The following is a 24,635-nucleotide window of genomic DNA, read 5'->3' as shown; positions in this document are numbered from 1 at the left end:
CCTATCATAGCTTTTCAGGAGCCAGCCGGTCACTCCCAGCCATAGGTCCCCAGTCACAAACCTCGGCCCGTTTCCCTGGCAAACAAAAGTAAGCTGCCCCGCTTCTGGATGGCAGATTGCAGGAGCCACTTGGTACTATCAAACCAGCCCAACTTGGCACTGGTGCCACCTCTGGTCTGGGAACCATGCTGCGTAACACAGATTCTACGGCGCCAGTTGGCCACTCCCAGCCACAAGCTCCCAAACACAAACAACGGCGCTATTCTCTGGCAAACAAAACTCCACTGCCCCTCTTCTGGATGGCAAATTGCAGGACGCACTTGGTACTATAAAAACAGCCCGACTTGGCACTGGTGCCACCTTGGGTCTGGGAACCATCCTGCGTATCGATCTTTTTAATGAGACAGCCGGCCACTCCCAGCCATATGCCCCCAAACACAACCCACGGCCCTTTTCTCTGGCAAACAAAACTCAACTGCACCGCTTCTGGATGGCAGATTGCAGGAGCCACTTGGTACTATCAAACCAGCCCGACTTGGCACTGGTGCCACCTTGGGTCTGGGAACCATCCTGCGTATGGTGGATTCTAAGGAGCCAGCCGGCCACTCCCAGCCACAGGCCCCCAACAAAAACCACGGCCCTTTTTTCTGGCAAACAAAACTTAGCTGCCTCACTTCTGGATGGCAGATTGCAGGAGCCACTTGGTGTAATCAAACCAGCCCGACTTGGCACTGGTGCCACCTTGGGTCTGGGAACCATCCTGCGTATCGTGGATTCTAAGGAGCCAGCCGGCCACTCCCAGCCACAGGCCCCCAAACAAAATCAACGGCGTTGTTCCCTGGAAAACAAAACACGCCTGCCAACTTTTTGATGGAGTTTGCAGGAGCCACTTGGTACTATCAAACCAGCCCGACTTGGCACTGGTGCCACCTTGGGTCTGGGAAACATCCTGCGTATCGTGGATTCTTAGGAGCCAGCCGGCCACTCCTAGCCACAGGCCCCCAGACAAAAACCTAGGCCTATTTCTCTGGCAAACAAAAGTAAGCTGCCCCGCTTCTGGATGGCAGATTGCAGGAGACACTTGGTACTATCAAACCAGCCCAACTTGGCACTGGTGCCACCTTGGATCTGGGAACCATGCTGTGTATCGTGGATATTCAGGGGCCACCCGGCCACTCTCAGCCATATGTCCCCAAACAGAAACCTCGGCCCGTTTCTCTGGCAAACAAAACTCAACTGCCCCTCTTCTGGATGGCAAATTGCAGGATGAACTTGATACTAAAACCGCAGGCCGACTTGGTAGTGGTGACACCTTGGACCTGGGAACCATCATGCGTATCGAGCATTTTAAGGAGCCAGCCGGCCACTCCCAGCAATATGCCCCCAAAAACAATCCACGGAATTTTTCTCTGGCAAACAAAAATCAGCTGCCCCGCTTCTGGATGGCAGATTGCAGGAGCCACTTTGCACCATCAAACCAGCCCGACTTGGCACTGGTGCCAGCTTGCATCTGGGAACCATGCTGCCTAGCGTGGATTTTCAGGAGCCAGCCGGCCACTCTCAGCCATAGGCCCCCAAACAAAACCCACGGCCCGTTTCCCTGGCAAACAAAATTAAGCTGCCCCGCTTCTGGATGGCAGATTGCAGGACGCACTTGGTAGTATCAAACCAGCCCGACTTGGCACTGGTGCCACCTTGGGTCTGGGAACCATCCTGCGTATTGTGGGTTCAAAGGAGCCAGCCGTCCACTGCCAGCCACAGGCCCCCAAATACAAACAACGGCGCTTTTCCCTGGAAAACAAAACTCGCCTGACAACTTTTTGATGGCAGATTGCAGGAGCCACTTGGTACTATCAAACCAGCCCAACTTGGCACTGGTGCCACCATGGGTCTGGTCACCATCCTGCCTATCGTAGCTTTTCAGGAGCCAGGCGGTCACTCCCAGCCATAGGCCCACAGAAAAAAACTTCGGTCCGTTTCCCTGGAAAACAAAAGTAACCTGCCCCGCTTCTGGATGCCAGATTGCAGGAGACACTTGGGACTATCAAACCAGCCCAACTTGGCACTGGTGCCACCTTGGATCTGGGAACCATGCTGTGTATCGTGGATATTCAGGGGCCACCCGGCCACTCTCAGCCATATGTCCCCAAACAGAAACCTCGGCCCGTTTCTCTGGCAAACAAAACTCAACTGCCCCTCTTCTGGATGGCAAATTGCAGGATGAACTTGATACTAAAACCGCAGGCCGACTTGGTAGTGGTGACACCTTGGGCCTGGGAACCATCATGCGTATCGAGCATTTTAAGGAGCCAGCCGGCCACTCCCAGCAATATGCCCCCAAAAACAATCCACGGAATTTTTCTCTGGCAAACAAAAATCAGCTGCCCCGCTTCTGGATGGCAGATTGCAGGAGCCACTTTGCACCATCAAACCAGCCCGACTTGGCACTGGTGCCACCTTGCATCTGGGAACCATGCTGCCTAGCGTGGATTTTCAGGAGCCAGCCGGCCACTCTCAGCCATAGGCCCCCATACAAAACCCACGGCCCGTTTCCCTGGCAAACAAAATTAAGCTGCCCCGCTTCTGGATGGCAGATTGCAGGACGCACTTGGTAGTATCAAACCAGCCCGACTTGGCACTGGTGCCACCTTGGGTCTGGGAACCATGCTGCGTATCATGGATTTTCAGGAGCCAGCCGTCCACTGCCAGCCACAGGCCCCGAAACACAAACAACAGCCTTTTTCTCTGGCAAACAAAATTCAGCTGCCCCGCTTCTGGATGGCAGATTGCAGGAACCACTTGGTACTAACAAACCAGCCCGACTTGGCACTGTGCCACCTTGGGTCTGGGAACCATCCTGCGTATCGTGGATTCTAAGGAGCCAGCTGGCCACTCCCAGCCACAGGCCCCAAAACACACACAAAGGTGCTTTTCCCTGGAAAACAAGACTCGCCTGCCAAACATTTGATGGCAGATTGCAGGAGCCACTTGGTACTATCAAACCAGCCCAACTTGGCACTGGTGCCACCATGGGTCTGGTCACCATCCTGCCTATCGTAGCTTTTCAGGTGCCAGCCAGCCACCCCCAGCCAGAGGCCCCTAGACAAATATTTCGGCCCGTTTCCCTGGCAAACAAAAGTAAGCTACCCCGCTTCTGGATGGCAGATTGCAGGAGCCACTTTGCATCATCAAACCAGCCCAACTTGGCACTGCTGCCACCTCTGGTCTGGGAACCATCCTGCGTATCGTGGGTTCTAAGGAGCCAGCTGGCCACTCCCAGCCACAGGCCCCCAAACACAAACAACGGCGCTTTGCCCTGGAAAACAAAACTCGCCTGCCAACTTTTTGATGGCAGATTGCAGGAGCCACTTGGTACTATCAAACCAGCCCAACTTGGCACTGGTGCCACCATGGGTCTGGTCACCATCCTGCCTATCGTAGCTTTTCAGGAGCCAGCCGGTCACTCCCAGCCATAGGCCCCCAAACACAAACCTCGGCCCGTTTCCCTGGCAAACAAAAGTTAGCTGCCCCGCTTCTGCATGGCAGATTGCAGGAGCTATTTAGTACTATCAAACCAGCCCGACTTGGCAATGGTGACACCTCTGGTCTGGGAACCATCCTGCCTATCGTGGATTTTCAGGGGCCAGCCGGCCACTCTCAGCCATATGCCCCCAAAAACAAACCACGGCCCTTTTCTCTGGCAAACAAAACTCAACTGCCCCTCTTCTGGATGGCAAATTTTAGGACGCACTTTGTACTACGAAAACCGCCCGACGTGGCACTGGTGCCACCTTGTGTCAGGGAACCATCCTGCATATCGAGCTTTTTAAGGAGCCAGCCGGCCAGGCCCAGCCATATACCCCCAAAAACAAACCACGGACCATTTCTCATGGAAACAAAAATCCGCTGCCCCGCGTCTGGATGGCAGATTGCAGGAGCCACTTTGCACCATCAAACCAGCCCGACTTGGCACTGGTGCCACCTTGGGTCTGGGAACAATCCTGCATATCGTGGATTCTAAGGAGCCAGCCGGCCACTCCCAGCCACAGGCCCCCAGACACAAACAACGGCGCTTTTCCCTGGAAAACAAAACTCGCCTGCCAGCTTTTTGATGGCAGATTGCAGGAGCCACTTGGTACTATCAAACCATCCCAACTTGGCACTGGTGCCACTATGGGTCTGGGAACCATCCTGCCTATTGTAGCATTTCAGGAGCCAGCCGGTCACTCCCAGCCATAGTCCCCCAGACACAAACCTCGGCCCGTTTCCCTGGCAAACAAAATTAAGCTGCCCCGATTCTGGATGGCAGATTGCAGGAGCCACTTGGTAGTGTCAAACCAGCCCGACTTGGCACTGGTGCCACCTTGGGTCTGGGAACCATCCTGCGTATCGTGGATTCTAAGCAGCCACCCGGCCACTCTGAGCCACAGGCGCCCAAACACAAACAACGGCGCTTTTCCCTGGAAAACAAAACACGCCTGCCAACATTTTGATGGCAGATTGCAGGAGCCACTTGGTGCTATCAAACCAGCCCAACTTGGCACTGGTGCCACCATGGGTCTGGTCACCATCCTGCCTATCGTAGCTTTTCAGGAGCCAGCCGGTCACTCCCAGCCATAGGTCCCCAGTCACAAACCTCGGCCCGTTTCCCTGGCAAACAAAAGTAAGCTGCCCCGCTTCTGGATGGCAGATTGCAGGAGCTACTTAGTACTATCAAATCAGCCCGACTTGGCACAGGTGCCACCTTGGATCTGGGAACCATCCTGTGTATCGTGGATTTTCAGGGGCCAGCCAGCCACTCTCAGCCATATGCCCCCAAAAACAAACCACGGACCTTTTCTCTGGCAAACAAAACTCAACTGCCCCTCTTCTGGATGGCAAATTTTAGGACGCACTTTGTACTACGAAAACCGCCCGACGTGGCACTGGTGCCACCTTGTGTCAGGGAACCATCCTGCATATCGAGGTTTTTAAGGAGCCAGCCGGCCACGCCCAGCCATATACCCCCAAAAACAAACCACGGACCATTTCTCATGGAAACAAAAACCCGCTGCCCCGCGTCTGGATGGCAGATTGCAGGAGCCACTTTGCACCATCAAACCAGCCCGACTTGGCACTGGTGCCACCTTGGGTCTCGGAACAATCCTGCGTATCGTACATATTCAGGAACCAGCCGAACACTCCCAGCCACAGGCCCCCAAACACAAACAACGGCCCATTTCCCTGGCAAACAAAACTCAGCTGCCCCGCTTCTGGATGGCAGTTTGCAGGAGCCACTTGGGACTATCAAACCAGCCCGACTTGGCACTGGTGCCACCTTGGGTCTGGGAACCATCCTGCGTATGGTGGATTCTAAGGAGCCAGCCGGCCACTCCCAGCCACAGGCCCCCAACAAAAACCACGGCCCTTTTTTCTGGCAAACAAAACTTAGCTGCCTCACTTCTGGATGGCAGATTGCAGGAGCCACTTGGTGTAATCAAACCAGCCCAACTTGGCACTGGTGCCACCTTGGGTCTGGGAACCATCCTGCGTATCGTGGATTCTAAGGAGCCAGCCGGCCACTCCCAGCCACAGGCCCCCAAACACAAACAACGGCGCTGTTCCCTGGAAAACAAAACACGCCTGCCAACTTTTTGATGGAGTTTGCAGGAGCCACTTGGTACTATCAAACCAGCCCGACTTGGCACTGGTGCCACCTTGGGTCTGGGAAACATCCTGCGTATCGTGGATTCTTAGGAGCCAGCCGGCCACTCCTAGCCACAGGCCCCCAGACAAAAACCTAGGCCTATTTCTCTGGCAAACAAAAGTAAGCTGCCCCGCTTCTGGATGGCAGATTGCAGGAGACACTTGGTACTATCAAACCAGCCCAACTTGGCACTGGTGCCACCTTGGATCTGGGAACCATGCTGTGTATCGTGGATATTCAGGGGCCAGCCGGCCACTCTCAGCCATATGTCCCCAAACAGAAACCTCGGCCCGTTTCTCTGGCAAACAAAACTCAACTGCCCCTCTTCTGGATGGCAAATTGCAGGATGAACTTGATACTAAAACCGCAGGCCGACTTGGTAGTGGTGACACCTTGGACCTGGGAACCATCATGCGTATCGAGCATTTTAAGGAGCCAGCCGGCCACTCCCAGCAATATGCCCCCAAAAACAATCCACGGAATTTTTCTCTGGCAAACAAAAATCAGCTGCCCCGCTTCTGGATGGCAGATTGCAGGAGCCACTTTGCACCATCAAACCAGCCCGACTTGGCACTGGTGCCACCTTGCATCTGGGAACCATGCTGCCTAGCGTGGATTTTCAGGAGCCAGCCGGCCACTCTCAGCCATAGGCCCCCAAACAAAACCCACGGCCCGTTTCCCTGGCAAACAAAATTAAGCTGCCCCGCTTCTTGATGGCAGATTGCAGGACGCACTTGGTAGTATCAAACCAGCCCGACTTGGCACTGGTGCCACCTTGGGTCTGGGAACCATCCTGCGTATTGTGGGTTCAAAGGAGCCAGCCGGCCACTCCCAGCCACAGGCCCCCAAATACAAACAACGGCGCTTTTCCCTGGAAAACAAAACTCGCCTGACAACTTTTTGATGGCAGATTGCAGGAGCCACTTGGTACTATCAAACCAGCCCAACTTGGCACTGGTGCCACCATGGGTCTGGTCACCATCCTGCCTATCATAGCTTTTCAGGAGCCAGCCGGTCACTCCCAGCCATAGGTCCCCAGTCACAAACCTCGGCCCGTTTCCCTGGCAAACAAAAGTAAGCTGCCCCGCTTCTGGATGGCAGATTGCAGGAGCCACTTGGTACTATCAAACCAGCAAGACTTGGCACTGGTGCCACCTCTGGTCTGGGAACCATGCTGCGTAACACAGATTCTAAGGCGCCAGTCGGCCACTCCCAGCCACAAGCTCCCAAACACAAACAACGGCGCTATTCTCTGGCAAACAAAACTCCACTGCCCCTCTTCTGGATGGCAAATTGCAGGACGCACTTGGTACTATAAAAACAGCCCGACTTGGCACTGGTGCCACCTTGGGTCTGGGAACCATCCTGCGTATCGATATTTTTAATGAGACAGCCGGCCACTCCCAGCCATATGCCCCCAAACACAACCCACGGCCCTTTTCTCTGGCAAACAAAACTCAACTGCACCGCTTCTGGATGGCAGATTGCAGGAGCCACTTGGTACTATCAAACCAGCCCGACTTGGCACTGGTGCCACCTTGGGTCTGGGAACCATCCTGCGTATGGTGGATTCTAAGGAGCCAGCCGGCCACTCCCAGCCACAGGCCCCCAACAAAAACCACGGCCCTTTTTTCTGGCAAACAAAACTTAGCTGCCTCACTTCTGGATGGCAGATTGCAGGAGCCACTTGGTGTAATCAAACCAGCCCGACTTGGCACTGGTGCCACCTTGGGTCTGGGAACCATCCTGCGTATCGTGGATTCTAAGGAGCCAGCCGGCCACTCCCAGCCACAGGCCCCCCAAACAAAATCAACGGCGCTGTTCCCTGGAAAACAAAACACGCCTGCCAACTTTTTGATGGAGTTTGCAGGAGCCACTTGGTACTATCAAACCAGCCCGACTTGGCACTGGTGCCACCTTGGGTCTGGGAAACATCCTGCGTATCGTGGATTCTTAGGAGCCAGCCGGCCACTCCTAGCCACAGGCCCCCAGACAAAAAACCTAGGCCTATTTCTCTGGCAAACAAAAGTAAGCTGCCCCGCTTCTGGATGGCAGATTGCAGGAGACACTTGGTACTATCAAACCAGCCCAACTTGGCACTGGTGCCACCTTGGATCTGGGAACCATGCTGTGTATCGTGGATATTCAGGGGCCAGCCGGCCACTCTCAGCCATATGTCCCCAAACAGAAACCTCGGCCCGTTTCTCTGGCAAACAAAACTCAACTGCCCCTCTTCTGGATGGCAAATTGCAGGATGAACTTGATACTAAAACCGCAGGCCGACTTGGTAGTGGTGACACCTTGGGACCTGGGAACCATCATGCGTATCGAGCATTTTAAGGAGCCAGCCGGCCACTCCCAGCAATATGCCCCCAAAAACAATCCACGGAATTTTTCTCTGGCAAACAAAAATCAGCTGCCCCGCTTCTGGATGGCAGATTGCAGGAGCCACTTTGCACCATCAAACCAGCCCGACTTGGCACTGGTGCCAGCTTGCATCTGGGAACCATGCTGCCTAGCGTGGATTTTCAGGAGCCAGCCGGCCACTCTCAGCCATAGGCCCCCAAACAAAACCCACGGCCCGTTTCCCTGGCAAACAAAATTAAGCTGCCCCGCTTCTGGATGGCAGATTGCAGGACGCACTTGGTAGTATCAAACCAGCCCAACTTGGCACTGGTGCCACCTTGGCTCTGGGAACCATCCTGCGTATCCTGGGTTCAAAGGAGGCAGCCGGCCACTCCCAGCCACAGGCCTCTAAACAAGAACAACGGCGCTTTTCCCTGGAAAACAAAAGTCGCCTGACAACTTTTTGATGGCAGATTGCAGGAGCCACTTGGTACTATCAAACCAGCCCAACTTGGCACTGGTGCCACCATGGGTCTGGTCACCATCCTGCCTATCGTAGCCTTTCAGGTGCCAGCCAGCCACCCCCAGCCAGAGGCCCCTAGACAAATATTTTGGCCCGTTTCCCTGGCAAACAAAAGTAAGCTACCCCGCTTCTGGATGGCAGATTGCAGGAGCCAGTTGGTACCATCAAACCAGCCCAACTTGGCACTGGTGCCACCTCTGGTCTGGGAACCATCCTGCGTATCGTGGATTCTAAGGAGCCAGCTGGCCAATCCCAGCCACAGGCCCCCAAACACAAACAACGGTGCTTTTTTCTGGCAAACAAAACTTAGCTGCCTCACTTCTGGATGGCAGATTGCAGGAGCCACTTGGTGTATTCAAACCAGCCCGACTTGGCACTGGTGCCACCTTGGGTCTGGGAACCATCCTGCGTATCGTGGATTCTAAGGAGCCAGCCGGCCACTCCCAGCCACAGGTCCCCAAACAAAATCAACGGCGCTGTTCCCTGGAAAACAAAACACGTCTGCCAACATTTTGATGGAGTTTGCAGGAGCCACTTGGTACTATCAAACCAGCCCGACTTGGCACTGGTGCCACCTTGGGTCTGGGAAACATCCTGCGTATCGTGGATTCTAAGGAGCCAGCCGGCCACTCCTAGCCACAGGCCCCCAGACAAAAACCTAGGCCTATTTCTCTGGCAAACAAAAGTAAGCTGCCCCGCTTCTGGATGGCAGATTGCAGGAGACACTTGGGACTATCAAACCAGCCCAACTTGGCACTGGTGCCACCTTGGATCTGGGAACCATGCTGTGTATCGTGGATATTCAGGGGCCAGCCGGCCACTCTCAGCCATATGTCCCCAAACAGAAACCTCGGCCCGTTTCTCTGGCAAACAAAACTCAACTGCCCCTCTTCTGGATGGCAAATTGCAGGATGAACTTGATACTAAAACTGCAGGCCGACTTGGTAGTGGTGACACCTTGGGCCTGGGAACCATCATGCGTATCGAGCATTTTAAGGAGCCAGCCGGCCACTCCCAGCAATATGCCCCCAAAAACAATCCACGGAATTTTTCTCTGGCAAACAAAAATCAGCTGCCCCGCTTCTGGATGGCAGATTGCAGGAGCCACTTTGCACCATCAAACCAGCCCGACTTGGCACTGGTGCCACCTTGCATCTGGGAACCATGCTGCCTAGCGTGGATTTTCAGGAGCCAGCCGGCCACTCTCAGCCATAGGCCCCCATACAAAACCCACGGCCCGTTTCCCTGGCAAACAAAATTAAGCTGCCCCGCTTCTGGATGGCAGATTGCAGGACGCACTTGGTAGTATCAAACCAGCCCGACTTGGCACTGGTGCCACCTTGGGTCTGGGAACCATGCTGCGTATCATGGATTTTCAGGAGCCAGCCGTCCACTGCCAGCCACAGGCCCCGAAACACAAACAACAGCCTTTTTCTCTGGCAAACAAAATTCAGCTGCCCCGCTTCTGGATGGCAGATTGCAGGAACCACTTGGTACTAACAAACCAGCCCGACTTGGCACTGGTGCCACCTTGGGTCTGGGAACCATCCTGCGTATCGTGGATTCTAAGGAGCCAGCTGGCCACTCCCAGCCACAGGCCCCAAAACACACACAACGGTGCTTTTCCCTGGAAAACAAAACTCGCCTGCCAAACATTTGATGGCAGATTGCAGGAGCCACTTGGTACTATCAAACCAGCCCAACTTGGCACTGGTGCCACCATGGGTCTGGTCACCATCCTGCCTATCGTAGCCTTTCAGGTGCCAGCCAGCCACCCCCAGCCAGAGGCCCCTAGACAAATATTTCGGCCCGTTTCCCTGGCAAAAAAAAGTAAGCTACCCCGCTTCTGGATGGCAGATTGCAGGAGCCACTTTGCACCATCAAACCAGCCCAACTTGGCACTGGTGCCACCTCTGGTCTGGGAACCATCCTGCGTATCGTGGGTTCTAAGGAGCCAGCTGGCCACTCCCAGCCACAGGCCCCCAAACACAAACAACGGCGCTTTTCCCTGGAAAACAAAACTCGCCTGCCAACTTTTTGATGGCAGATTGCCGGAGCCACTTGGTACTATCAAACCAGCCCAACTTGGCACTGGTGCCACCATGGGTCTGGTCACTATCCTGCCTATCGTAGCTTTTCAGGAGCCAGCCGGTCACTCCCAGCCATAGGCCCCCAAACACAAACCTCGGCCCGTTTCCCTGGCAAACAAAAGTAAGCTGCCCCGCTTCTGCATGGCAGATTGCAGGAGCTATTTAGTACTATCAAACCAGCCCGACTTGGCACTGGTGACACCTCTGGTCTGGGAACCATCCTGCCTATCGTGGATTTTCAGGGGCCAGCCGGCCACTCTCAGCCATATGCCCCCAAAAACAAACCACGGCCCTTTTCTCTGGCAAACAAAACTCAACTGCCCCTCTTCTGGATGGCAAATTTTAGGACGCACTTTGTACTACGAAAACCGCCCGACGTGGCACTGGTGCCACCTTGTGTCAGGGAACCATCCTGCATATTGAGCTTTTTAAGGAGCCAGCCGGCCACGCCCAGCCACATACCCCCAAAAACAAACCACGGACCATTTCTCATGGAAACAAAAATCCGCTGCCCCGCGTCTGGATGGCAGATTGCAGGAGCCACTTTGCACCATCAAACCAGCCCGACTTGGCACTGGTGCCACCTTGGGTCTGGGAACAATCCTGCATATCGTGGATTCTAAGGAGCCAGCCGGCCACTCCCAGCCACAGGCCCCCAAACACAAACAACGGCGCTTTTCCCTGGAAAACAAAACTCGCCTGCCAGCTTTTTGATGGCAGATTGCAGGAGCCACTTGATACTATCAAATCATCCCAACTTGGCACTGGTGCCACTATGGGTCTGGGAACCATCCTGCCTATTGTAGCATTTCAGGAGCCAGCCGGTCACTCCCAGCCATAGTCCCCCAGACACAAACCTCGGACCGTTTCCCTGGCAAACAAAATTAAGCTGCCCCGATTCTGGATGGCAGATTGCAGGAGCCACTTGGTAGTGTCAAACCAGCCCGACTTGGCACTGGTGCCACCTTGGGTCTGGGAACCATCCTGCGTATCGTGGATTCTAAGCAGCCACCCGGCCACTCTGAGCCACAGGCGCCCAAACACAAACAACGGCGCTTTTCCCTGGAAAACAAAACTCGCCTGCCAACATTTTGATGGCAGATTGCAGGAGCCACTTGGTGCTATCAAACCAGCCCAACTTGGCACTGGTGCCACCATGGGTCTGGTCACCATCCTGCCTATCGTAGCTTTTCAGGAGCCAGCCGGTCACTCCCAGCCATAGACCCCCAGACACAAACCTCGGCCCGTTTCCCTGGAAAACAAAAGTAAGCACCCCCGATTCTGGATGGCAGATTGCAGGAGCCACTTGGTACTATGAAATCAGCCCAACTTGGCACTGGTGCCACCATGGGTGTGGTAAACATCCTGCCTATCGTAGCTTTTCAGGAGCCAGACGGTCACTCCCTGCCATAGGCCCCCAGACACAAACCTCGGCCCGTTTCCCTGGCAAACAAAAGTAAACTGCCCCGCTTTTGGATGGCAGATTGCAGGATGCATTTGGTACTATCAAACCTGCCCGACTTGGCCCTCGTGCCATCTTGGCTCTGGGAACCATGCTGCGTAACGTAGATTCTACGAGGACAGGCGGCCACTCCCAGCCACAGGCCTCTAAACAAAAACAACGGCGCTTTTCCCTGGAAAACAAAACTCGCCTGCCAAATTTTTGATGGCAGATTGCAGGAGCCACTTGGTACTATCAAACCAGCCCAACTTGGTACTGGTGCCACCATGGGTCTGGTCACCATCCTGCCTATCGTAGCTTTTCAGGAGCCAGCCGGTCACTCCCAGCCATAGGCCCCCAGACAAATATCTCGGCCCGTTTCCCTGGCAAACAAAAGTAAGCTGCCCCGCTTCTGGATGGCAGATTACAGCAGCCACATGGTACTATCACACCAGGCCAACATGGCACTGGTGCCACCTTGGCTCTGGGAACCATCCTGCCTATCGTGGATTTTCAGGCGCCAGCCGGCCACTCTCAGCCATATGTCCCCAAACACAAACCACGGCCCTTTTCTCTGGTAAACAAAACTCAACTGCCCCTCTTCTGGATGGCAAATTGCAGGACGCACTTGGTACTACGAAAACAGCCCGACTTGGCAGTGATGCCACCTTGGGTCAGGGAACAATCCTGCGTATCGATCTTTTTAAGGAGCCAGCCGGCCACGTCCAGCCATATACCCCCCAAAAAAAACCACGGAACTTTTCTCCAGCAAACAAAAATCCGCTGGCCCGCGTCTGAATGGCAGATTTCAGGAGCTATTTAGTATTATCAAACCAGCCCGACTTGGCACTGGTGCCACCATGAGTCTGGTAACCATCCTGCCTATCGTAGCTTTTCAGTAGCCAGCCGGTCACTCCCAGCCATAGGCCCCCAGACACAAACCTCGGCCCGTTTCCCTGGGAAACAAAAGTAAGCTGACCCGCTTCTGGATGGCAGATTGCAGGAGCCACTTGGTACTATCAAACCAGCCCAACTTGGCACTGGTGCCACCTTGGCTCTGGGAACCATCCTGCGTATCCTGGGTTCAAAGGAGGCAGCTGGCCACTCCCAGCCACAGGCCTCTAAACAAGAACAACGGCGCTTTTCCCTGGAAAACAAAAGTCGCCTGACAACTTTTTGATGGCAGATTGCAGGAGCCACTTGGTACTATCAAACCAGCCCAACTTGGCACTGGTGCCACCATGGGTCTGGTCACCATCCTGCCTATCGTAGCCTTTCAGGTGCCAGCCAGCCACGCCCAGCCAGAGGCCCCTAGACAAATATTTCGGCCCGTTTCCCTGGCAAACAAAAGTAAGCTACCCCGCTTCTGGATGGCAGATTGCAGGAGCCAGTTGGTACCATCAAACCAGCCCAACTTGGCACTGGTGCCACCTCTGGTCTGGGAACCATCCTGCGTATCGTGGATTCTAAGGAGCCAGCTGGCCAATCCCAGCCACAGGCCCCCAAACACAAACAACGGTGCTTTTCCCTGGAAAACAAAACTCACCTGCCAACTTTTTGATGGCAGATTGCAGGAGCCACGTGGTACTATCAAACCAGCCCAACTTGGCACTGGTGCCACCATGGGTCTGGTCACCATCCTGCCTATCGTAGCTTTTCAGGAGCCAGCCGGTCACTCCCAGCCATAGGCCCCCAGACACAAAGCTCTACCCGTTTCCCTGGCAAACAAAAGTAAGCTACCCCGCTTCTGGATGGCAGATTGCAGGAGTCACTTTGCACCATCAAACCAGCCCGACTTGGCACTGGTGCCACCTCTGGTCTGGGACCCATCCTGCGTATCGTGGATTCTAAGGAGACAGCTGGCCACTCCCAGCCACAGGCCCCCAAACACAAACAACGGCGCTTTTCCCTGGAAAACAAAACTCGCTTGCCAACTTTTTGATGGCAGATTGCAGGAGCCACTTGGTACTATCAAACCACCCCAACTTGGCAACAAGTGGTTCCTGCAATCTGACATCCAGAAGCGGGGCAGCTTACTTTTGTTTGCCAGGGAAATGGACCGTTGTTTGTGTTTGGAGGCGTATGGCTGGGAGTGGCCGACTGGCTCCTTAAAATCCACGATAGGCAGGATGGTTCCCAGACCCAAGGTGGCACCAGTGCCAAGTCGGGCTGGTTTGATAGTACAAAGTGGCTCCTGCAATCTGCCATCCAGAAGCGGGGCAGCTTACTTTTGTTTGCCAGGGAAACGGGCCGGGCTTTCTGTCTCGGGGCCTATTGCAGGGAGTGACCGCCTGGCTCCTGAAAAGCTACGATAGGCAGGATGGTGACCAGACCCATGGTGGCACCAGTGCCAAGTTGGGCTGGTTTGATAGTACCAAGTGGCTCCTGCAATCTGCCATCAAAAAGTTGGCAGGCGAGTTTTGTTTTCCAGGGAAAAGCGTCATTGTGTGTGTTTGGGGACCTGTGGTTGGGAGTGCCCGGCTGGCTCCTTAGAAACCACGATACGCAGCATGGTTACCAGACAAGAGGTGCCACCAGTGCCAAGTTGTGCTGGTTTGATACTACCAAGTGGTTCCTGCAATCTGCCATCCAGAAGCGGGGCAGCTTACTTTTGTTTGCCACGGAAACGGGCCGTTGTTTGTGTTTGGGGGCCTGTGGCTGGGAGTGGCCGACTGGCTCCTTAGAATCCACGATACGCAGGATGGGTCCCAGACCAGAGGTGGCACCAGTGCCAAGTCGGGCTGGTTTGATAGTACCAAGTGGCTCCTGCAATCTGCCATCAAATAGTTGGTAGGCGAGTTTTGTTTTCCAGGGAAAAGCGCAGATGTTTGTGTTTGGGGGCCTGTGGTAGGGAGTGGCCGGCTGGCTAATTAGAATCCACGATACGCAGGATGGTTCCCAGACCAGAGGTGGCACCAGTGCCAAGACGGGCTAGTTTGATGGTGCAAAGTGGCTCCTGCAATCTGCCATCCAGAAGCGGGGTAGCTTACTTTTGTTTGCCAGGGAAATGGGCCGAGCTTTTTGTCTGGGGGCCTATGGCGGGGAATGACCGGCTTGCTCCTGAAAAGATAAGATAGGCAGGATGGTGACCAGACCCATGGTGGCACCAGTGCCAAGTTGGGCTGATTTGATAAAACCAAGTGGCTCCTGCAATCTGCCATCAAAAAGTTGGCAGGAGAGTTTTGTTTTCCAGGGAAAAGCGCCGTTGTTTGTGTTTGGGGGCCTGTGGCTGGGAGTGGCCGGCTGGCTCCTTAGAATCCACGATACGCAGCATGGTATCCAGACCCAAGGTGGCACCAGTGCCAAGTTTTGCTGGTTTGATAGTACCAAGTGGTTCCTGCAATCTGCCATCCAGAAGCAGGGCAGCTTACTTTTGTTTGCCAGGGAAACGGGCCGAGGTTTTTGTCTGGGGGCCTATGGCTGGGAGTGACCGGCTGGCTCCTGAAAAGCTACGATAGGCAGGATGGTGGCCAGACCCATGGTGGCACCAGTCCCAAGTTGGGCTGATTTGATAGTACCAAGTGGCTCCTGCAATCTGCCGTCAAAATTTGGCAGGCGAGTTTTTATTTTCCAGGGAAAAGCGCCGTTGTTTGTGTTTGGGGGCCTGTGGCTGGGAGTGGCCGCCTGGCTGCTTAGAATCCACGATACGCAGGATGGTTCCCAGACCCAAGGTGGCACCAGTGCCAAGTTTTGCTGGTTTGATAGTACCAAGTGGTTCCTGCAATCTGCCATCCAGAAGCAGGGCAGCTTACTTTTGTTTGCCAGGGAAACGGGCCGAGGTTTTTGTCTGGGGGCCTATGGCTGGGAGTGACCGGCTGGCTCCTGAAAAGCTACGATAGGCAGGATGGTGACCAGACCAATGGTGGCACCAGTGCCAAGTCGGGCTGGTTTGATAATACTAAATAGCTCCTGCAATCTGCCATCCAGACGCGGGGCAGCGGATTTTTGCTTGCTGGAGAAAAGTTCCGTGGGTTTTTTTTGGGGGTATATGGCTGGACGTTGCCGGCTGACTCCTTAAAAACATCGATACGCAGGATGGTTCCCTGACCCAAGGTGGCATCACTGCCAAGTCGGGCTCTTTTCGTAGTACCAAGTGGCTCCTGCAATTTGCCATCCAGAAGAGGGGCAGTTGAGTTTTGTTTACCAGAGAAAAGGGCCGTGGTTTGTGTTTTGGGGCATATGGCTGAGAGTGGCCGGCTGGCGCCTGAAAATCCACGATAGGCAGGATGGTTCCCAGAGCCAAGGTGGCACCAGTGCCATGTTGGCCTGGTTTGATAGTACCATGTGGCTCCTGCAATCTGCCATTCAGAAGCGGGGCAGCTTACTTTTGTTTGCCAGGGAAACGGGCCGAGGTATTTGTCTGGGGGCCTATGGCTGGGAGTGACCGGCTGGCTCCTGAAAAGCTACGATAGGCAGGATGGTGACCAGACCCATGGTGGCACCAGTGCCAAGTTGGGCTGGTTTGATAGTACCAAGTGGCTCCTGCAATCTGCCATCAAAAAGTTGGCAGGCGAGTTTTGTTTTCCAGGGTAACGCGCCGTTGTTTTTGTTTAGAGGCCTGTGGCTGGGAGTGTCCGCCTGTCCTCTTAGAATCTACGTTACGCAGCATGGTTCCCAGAGCCAAGGTGGCACCAGTGCCAAGTTGGGCTGGTTTGATAGTAGCAAGTGGTTCCTGCAATCTGCCATCCAGAAGAGGGGCAGCTTACTTTTGTTTGCCAGGGAAACGGGCCGAGGTATTTCTCTGGGGGCCTATGGCAGGGAGTGACCGGCCGGCTCCTGAAAAGCTAAGATAGGCAGGATGTTTACCAGACCCATGATGGCACCAGTGCCAAGTTGGGCTAATTTGATACTACCAAGTGGCTCCTGCAATCTGCCATCCAGAATCGGGGGTGCTTACATTTGTTTTCCAGGGAAACGGGCCGACGTTTGTGTCTGGGGGTTTATGGCTGGGAGTGACCGGCTGGCTCCTGAAAAGCTACGATAGGCAGGATGGTGACCAGACCCATGGTGGCACCAGTGCCAAGTTGGGCTGGTTTGATAGTACCAAGTGGCTCCTGCAATCTGCCATCAAAATGTTGGCAGGCGAGTTTTGTTTTCCAGGGAAAAGCGCCGTTGTTTGTGTTTGGGCGCCTGTGGCACGGAGTGGCCGGGTGGCTGCTTAGAATCCACGATACGCAGGATGGTTCCCAGACCCAAGGTGGCACCAGTGCCAAGTCGGGCTGTTTTGACACTACCAAGTGGCTCCTGCAATCTGCCATCCAGAATCGGGGCAGCTTAATTTTGTTTGCCAGGGAAACGGTCCGAGGTTTGTGATGGGGGCCTATGGCTGGGAGTGACCGGCTGGCTCCTGAAATGGTACAATTGGCAGGATGGTTCCCAGACCCATAGTGGCACCAGTGCCAAGTTGGGATGATTTGATTGTACCAAGTGGCTCCTGCAATCTGCCATCAAAAAGCTGGCAGGCGAGTTTTGTTTTCCAGGGAAAAGCGCCGTTGTTTGTATTTGGGGCCCTGTGGCTGGGAGTGGCCGCCTGGCGCCTTAGAATCTACGTTACGCAGCATGGTTCCCAGACCCAAAGTGGCACCAGTGTCAAGTTGGGCTGGTTTGATAGTACCAAGTGGCTCCTGCAATCTGCCATCCAGAAGCGGGGTAGCTTACTTTTGTTTGCCAGGGAAACGGGCAGAGCTTTCTGTCTGGGGGCCTATGGTTGGGAGTAACCGGCTGGCTCCTGAAAAGCTACGATAGGCAGGATGGTTCCCAGATCCAAGATGGCACCAGTGCCAAGTCGGGGTGGTTTGATGGTGCAACGTGGCTCCTGCAATCTGCCATCCTGACGCGGGGCAGCGGATTTTTGTTTCCAAGAGAAATGGTCCGTGGTTTGTTTTTGGGGCTATATGGCTGGGCGTGGCCTGCTGGCTCCCTAAAAACTACGATAGGCAGGATGGTTCCCTGACACAAGGTGGCACCAGTGCCAAGTCGGGCGGTTTTCGTAGTACAAAGTGCGTCCTAAAATTTGCCATCCAGAAGAGGGGCAGTTGAGTTTTGTTTACCAGAGAAAAGGGCCGTGGTTTGTTTTTGGGGGCATATGGCTGATAGTGGCCGTCTGGCGCCTGAAAATCCACGATAGGCAGGATGGTTCCCAGACCAGAGGTGGCACCAGTGCCAAGTCGGGCTGGTTTGATAGTACTAAATAGCACCTGCAATCTGCCATGCAGAAGCGGGGCAGCTTACTTTTGTTTGCCAGGGAAACGGGCCGAGGTTTGTGTCTGGGGGCCTATGGCTGGGAGTGACCGCCTGGCTCCTGAAAAGCTACGATAGGCAGGATGGTTACCAGACCCATGGTGGCACCAGTGCCAAGTTGGGCTGGTTTGATAGTACCAAGTGGCTCCTGCAATCTGCCATCAAAAAGTTGTCAGGCGAGTTTTGTTTTCCAGGGAAAAGCGCCGTTGTTTGTGTTTGGGGGACTGTTGGTGGGAGTGGCCGGCTGGCTCCTTAGAACACACGATACGCAGGATGGTTCCCAGACCCAAGGTGGCACCAGTGCCACGTCGGGCTGGTTTGATGGTGAAAAGTGGCTCCTGCAATCTGCCATCCTGAAGCGGGGTAGCTTACTTTTGTGTGCCAGGGAAACGGGCCGAGGTTTATGACTGGGGGCCTAGGGCTAGGAGTGACCGGCTGGCTCCTGAAAAGCAACAATAGGCAGGATGGTTCCCAGACCCAAGGTGGCACCAGTGCCAAGTTGGGCTGGTTTGATGGTACCAACTGGCTCCTGCAATCTGCCATCTAAATGTTGTCAGGCGAGTTTTGTTTTCCAGGGAAAAGCGCCGTTGATTTTGTTTGGAGGCCTGTGGCTGGCAGTGGCTGCCTGTCGTCTTAGAATCCGGGTTACGCAGCATGGTTCCCAGAGCCAAGGTGGCACCAGTGCCAAGTTGGGCTGGTTTGATGGTGCAAAGTGGCTCCTGCAATCTGCCATCCAGAAGTGCGGTAGCTTACTTTTGTGTGCCAGGGAAACAGGCCGAGCTTTGTGTCTGGGGGCCTATGGCTGGGAGTGACCGGCTGGCTCCTGAAAAGCTACGATAGGCAGGATGGTGACCAGACCCATGGTGGCACCAGTGCCAAGTTGGGCTGGTTTGATAGTACCAAGTGGCTCCTGCAATCTGCCATCAAAAAGTTGGCAGACGAGTTTTGTTTTCCAGGGAAAAGCGCCGTTGTGTGTGTTTTGGGGCCTGTGGCTGGGAGTGGCCAGCTGGCTCCTTAGAATCCACGATACGCAGGATGGTTCCCAGACCCAAGGTGGCACCAGTGCCAAGTCGGGCTGGTTTGTTAGTACCAAGTGGTTCCTGCAATCTGCCATCCAGAAGCGGGGCAGCTGAATTTTGTTTGCCAGAGAAAAAGGCTGTTGTTTGTGTTTCGGGGCCTGTGGCTGGCAGTGGACGGCTGGCTCCTGAAAATCCATGATACGCAGCATGGTTCCCAGACCCAAGGTGGCACCAGTGCCAAGTTGGGCTGGTTTCATAGTACCCAGTGGCTCCTGCAATCTGCCATCCAGAAGAGGGGCAGTTGAGTTTTGTTTTCCAGAGAAAAGGGCCGTGGTTTGTGTTTGGGGCCTATGGCTGAGAGTGACCGGCTGGCTCCTGAAAAGCTACGATAGGCAGGATGGTGACCAGACCCATGGTGGCACCAGTGCCAAGTCGGGCTGGTTTGATAATACTAAATAGCTCCTGCAATCTGCCATCCAGACGCGGGGCAGCGGATTTTTGCTTGCTGGAGAAAAGTTCCGTGGGTTTTTTTTGGGGGTATATGGCTGGACGTTGCCGGCTGACTCCTTAAAAACATCGATACGCAGGATGGTTCCCTGACCCAAGGTGGCATCACTGCCAAGTCGGGCTGTTTTCGTAGTACCAAGTGCGTCCTGCAATTTGCCATCCAGAAGAGGGGCAGTTGAGTTTTGTTTACCAGAGAAAAGGGCCGTGGTTTTTGTTTGGGGGCATATGGCTGAGAGTGGCCGGCTGGCGCCTGAAAATCCACGAAAGGCAGGATGGTTCCCAGAGCCAAGGTGGCACCAGTGCCATGTTGGCCTGGTTTGATAGCACCATGTGGCCCCTGCAATCTGCCATCCAGAAGCGGGGCAGCTTACATTTGTTTGCCAGGGAAACGGGCCGAGGTATTTGTCTGGGGGCCTATGGCTGGGAGTGACCGCCTGGCTCCTGAAAAGCTACGATAGGCAGGATGGTGACCAGACCCATGGTGGCACCAGTGCCAAGTTGGGCTGGTTTGATAGTACCAAGTGGCTCCTGCAATCTGCCATCCAGAAGCGGGGTAGCTTACTTTTGTTTGCCAGGGAAACGGGCAGAGCTTTCTGTCTGGGGGCCTATGGTTGGGAGTAACCGGCTGGCTCCTGAAAAGCTACGATAGGCAGGATGGTTCCCAGATCCAAGATGGCACCAGTGCCAAGTCGGGGTGGTTTGATGGTGCAAAGTGGCTCCTGCAATCTGCCATCCTGACGCGGGGCAGCGGATTTTTGTTTCCAAGAGAAATGGTCCGTGGTTTTTTTTTGGGGCTATATGGCTGGGCGTGGCCTGCTGGCTCCTTAAAAAGCTACGATAGGCAGGATGGTTCCCTGACCCAAGGTGGCACCAGTGCCAAGTTGGGCTGGTTTGATAGTACCAAGTGGCTCCTGCAATCTGCCATCCTGAAGCGGGGTAGCTTACATTTGTGTGCCAGGGAAACGGGCCGAGGTTTATGACTGGGGGCCTAGGGCTAGAAGTGACCGGCTGGCTCCTGAAAAGCAACAATAGGCAGGATGGTTCCCAGACCCAAGGTGGCACCAGTGCCAAGTTGGGCTGGTTTGATGGTACCAACTGGCTCCTGCAATCTGCCATCTAAAAGTTGTCAGGCGAGTTTTGTTTTCCAGGGAAAAGCGCCGTTGATTTTGTTTGGAGGCCTGTGGCTGGCAGTGGCTGCCTGTCGTCTTAGAATCCGGGTTACGCAGCATGGTTCCCAGAGCCAAGGTGGCACCAGTGTCAAGTTGGGCTGGTTTGATAGTACCAAGTGGCTCCTGCAATCTGCCATCCAGAAGCGGGGCAGCTTACTTTTGTTTGCCAGGGAAACGGGCCGAGGTATTTGTCTGGGGACCTATGGCTGGGAGTGACCGGCTGGCTCCTGAAAAGCTACGATAGGCAGGATGGTTCCCTGACCCAAGGTGGCACCAGTGCCAAGTCGGGCGGTTTTCGTAGTACAAAGTGCGTCCTAAAATTTGCCATCCAGAAGAGGGGCAGTTGAGTTTTGTTTACCAGAGAAAAGGGCCGTGGTTTGTTTTTGGGGGCATATGGCTGATAGTGGCCGTCTGGCCCCTGAAAATCCACGATAGGCAGGATGGTTCCCAGACCAGAGGTGGCACCAGTGCCAAGTCGGGCTGGTTTGATAGTACTAAATAGCACCTGCAATCTGCCATGCAGAAGCGGGGCAGCTTACTTTTGTTTGCCAGGGAAACGGGCCGAGATTTGTGTCTGGGGGCCTATGGCTGGGAGTGACCGCCTGGCTCCTGAAAAACTACGATAGGCAGGATGGTGACCAGACCCATGGTGGCACCAGTGCCAAGTTGGGCTGGTTTGATAGTACCAAGTGGCTCCTGCAATCTGCCATCAAAAAGTTGGCAGGCGAGTTTTGTTTTCCAGGGAAAAGCGCCGTTGTTTGTGTTTGGGGGACTGTGGCTGGGAGTGGCCGGCTGGCTCCTTAGAACACACGATACGCAGGATGGTTCCCAGACCCAAGGTGGCACCAGTGCCACGTCGGGCTGGTTTGATAGCACCAAGTGGCTCCTGCAATCTGCCATCCAGAAGCGGGGCAGGTTACTTTTGTTTTCCAGGGAAACGGACCGAAGTTTTTTTCTGTGGGCCTATGGCTGTGAGTGACCGCCTGGCTCCTGAAAAGCTACGATAGGCAGGATGGTGACCAGACCCATGGTGGCACCAGTGCCAAGTCGGGCTGGTTTGATAGTACCAAGTGGCTCCTGCAATCTGCCATCAAAATGTTGGCAGGCGAGTTTTGTTTTCCAGGGAAAAGCGCCGTTGTGTGTATTTTGGGGCCTGTGGCTGGGAGTGGCCAGCTGGCTCCCTAGAATCCACGATACGCAGGATGGTTCCCAGACCCAAGGTGGCACCAGTGCCAAGTCGGGCTGGTTTGTTAGTACCAAGTGGTTCCTGCAATCTGCCATCCAGAAGCGGGGCAGCTGAATTTTGTTTGCCAGAGAAAAAGGCTGTTGTTTGTGTTTCGGGGCCTGTGGCTGGCAGTGGACGGCTGGCTCCTGAAAATCCATGATACGCAGCATGGTTCCCAGACCCAAGGTGGCACCAGTGCCAAGTAGGGCTAGTTTCATAGTACCCAGTGGCTCCTGCAATCTGCCATCCAGAAGAGGGGCAGTTGAGTTTTGTTTTCCAGAGAAAAGGGCCGTGGTTTGTGTTTGGGGCCTATGGCTGAGAGTGACCGGCTGGCCCCTGAAAATCCACGATAGGAAGGATGGTTCCCAGATCCAAGGTGGCAGCAGTGCCATGTTGTGCTGGTGTGATAGTCCCAAGTGGCTCCTGCAATCTGCCATCCAGAAGTGGGGCAGCTGAATTTTGTTTGCCAGAGAAAAAGGCTGTGGTTTTTGTTTGGGGGCCTATGGCTGGGAGTGGCCGGCTGGCTCCTGAAAATCCATGATACGCAGCATGGTTCCCAGACCCAAGGTGGCACCAGTGCCAAGTGGGGCTGGTTTCACAGTGTCAAGTGCCTCCTGCAATCTCCCATCCAGAAGCGGGGCAGCTGAGTTTTGTTTGCCTGTGAAACGGGCCGTTGTTTTTGATTGGGATCTGTGGCCGAGAATGTTCAGCTGGCTCCTGACAATCCACAATACGCAGGATGGTTCCCAGACCCAAGGTGGCACCAGTTCCAAGTTGGGCTGGTTTGATAGTACCAAGTGGCTCCTGCAATCTGCCATCCAGAAGCGGTGCAGCTGAGTTTTGTTTGCCAGAGGAAAGGGAACGTGGGTTGTGTTTGGGGGCATATGGCTGGGAGTGGCCGGCTGTCTCATTAAAAAGATCGATACGCAGGATGGTTCCCAGACCCAAGGTGGCACCAGTGCCAAGTCGGGCTGTTTATATACTACCAAGTGCGTCCTGAAATTTGCCATCCAGAAGAGGGGCAGTGGAGTTTTGTTTGCCAGAGAATAGCGCCGTTGTTTGTGTTTGGGGGCTTGTGGCTGGGAGTGGCCGACTGGCGCCTTAGAATCTGTGTTACGCAGCATGGTTCCCAGACCAGAGGTGGCACCAGTGCCAAGTTGGGCTGGTTTGATAGTACCAAGTGGCTCCTGCAATCTGCCATCCAGAAGCGGGGCAGCTTACTTTTGTTTGCGAGGGAAACGGGCCGAGGTTTGTGTCTGGGGGCCTATGGCTGGGAGTGACCGCCTGGCTCCTGAAAAGCTACGATAGGCAGGATGGTGACCAGACCCATGGTGGCACCAGTGCCAAGTTGGGCTGATTTGATAGTACCAAGTGGCTCCTGCAATCTGCCATGAAAAAGTTGGCAGGCGAGTTTTGTTTTCCAGGGAAAAGCGCCGTTGTTTCTGTTTGGGGGCCTGTGGCTGGGAGTGGCCGGCTGGCTCCTTAGAATCCACGATACGCGGCATGGTTCCCAGACCAGAGGTGGCACCAGTGCCAAGTTGGGCTGGTTTGATAGTACCAAGTGCGTCCTGCAATCTGCCATCCAGAAGCGGGGCAGCTTACTTTTGTTTGCCAGGGAAACGGGCCGAGGTTTGTGTCTCAGGGCCTACGGCTGGGAGTGACCGCCTGGCTCCTGAAAAGCTACGATAGGCAGGATGGTGACCAGACCCATGGTGGCACCAGTGCCAAGTTGGGCTGATTTGATAGTAGCAAGTGGCTCCTGCAATCTGCCATCAAAATGTTGGCAGGCGAGTTTTGTTTTCCAGGGAAAAGCGCCGTTGTTTGTGTTTGGTGGCCTGTGGCTGGGAGTGACCGGCTGGCTCCTTAGAATCCACGATACGCAGGATGGTTCCCAGACCCAAGGTGGCACCAGTGCCAAGTTGGGCTGGTTTGATAGTACCAAGTGGCTCCTGCAATCTGCCATCCAGAAGCGGGGCAGCTTACTTTTGTTTGCCAGGGAAACGGGCCGAGGTTTTTCTCTGGGGGCCTATGGCTTGGAGTGACCGGCTAGGTCCTGAAAAGCTACGATAGGCAGGATGGTGACCAGATCCATGGTGGCACCAGTGCCAAGTTGGGCTGGTTTGATAGTACCAAGTGGCTCCTGCAATCTGCCATCAAAAAGTTGGCAGGCGAGTTTTGTTTTCCAGGGAAAAGCGCTGTGGTTTGTGTTTGGGGGCCTGTGGCTGGGAGTGGCCGGCTGGCTCCTTAGAATCCACGATACGCAGGATGGTTCCCAGACCAGAGGTGGCACCAGTGCCAAGTCGGGCTGGTTTGATGGTGAAAAGTGGTTCCTGCAATCTGCCATCCAGAAGCGGGATAACTTACTTTTTTTTGCCAGGGAAACGGGCCA

The sequence above is a fragment of the Melospiza melodia genome, chromosome 2 (assembly GCF_035770615.1).
Source record: "Melospiza melodia melodia isolate bMelMel2 chromosome 2, bMelMel2.pri, whole genome shotgun sequence".
Classification (NCBI taxonomy): Eukaryota; Metazoa; Chordata; class Aves; order Passeriformes; family Passerellidae; genus Melospiza; species Melospiza melodia.
Note: the sequence above shows the minus strand (reverse complement) of the source record.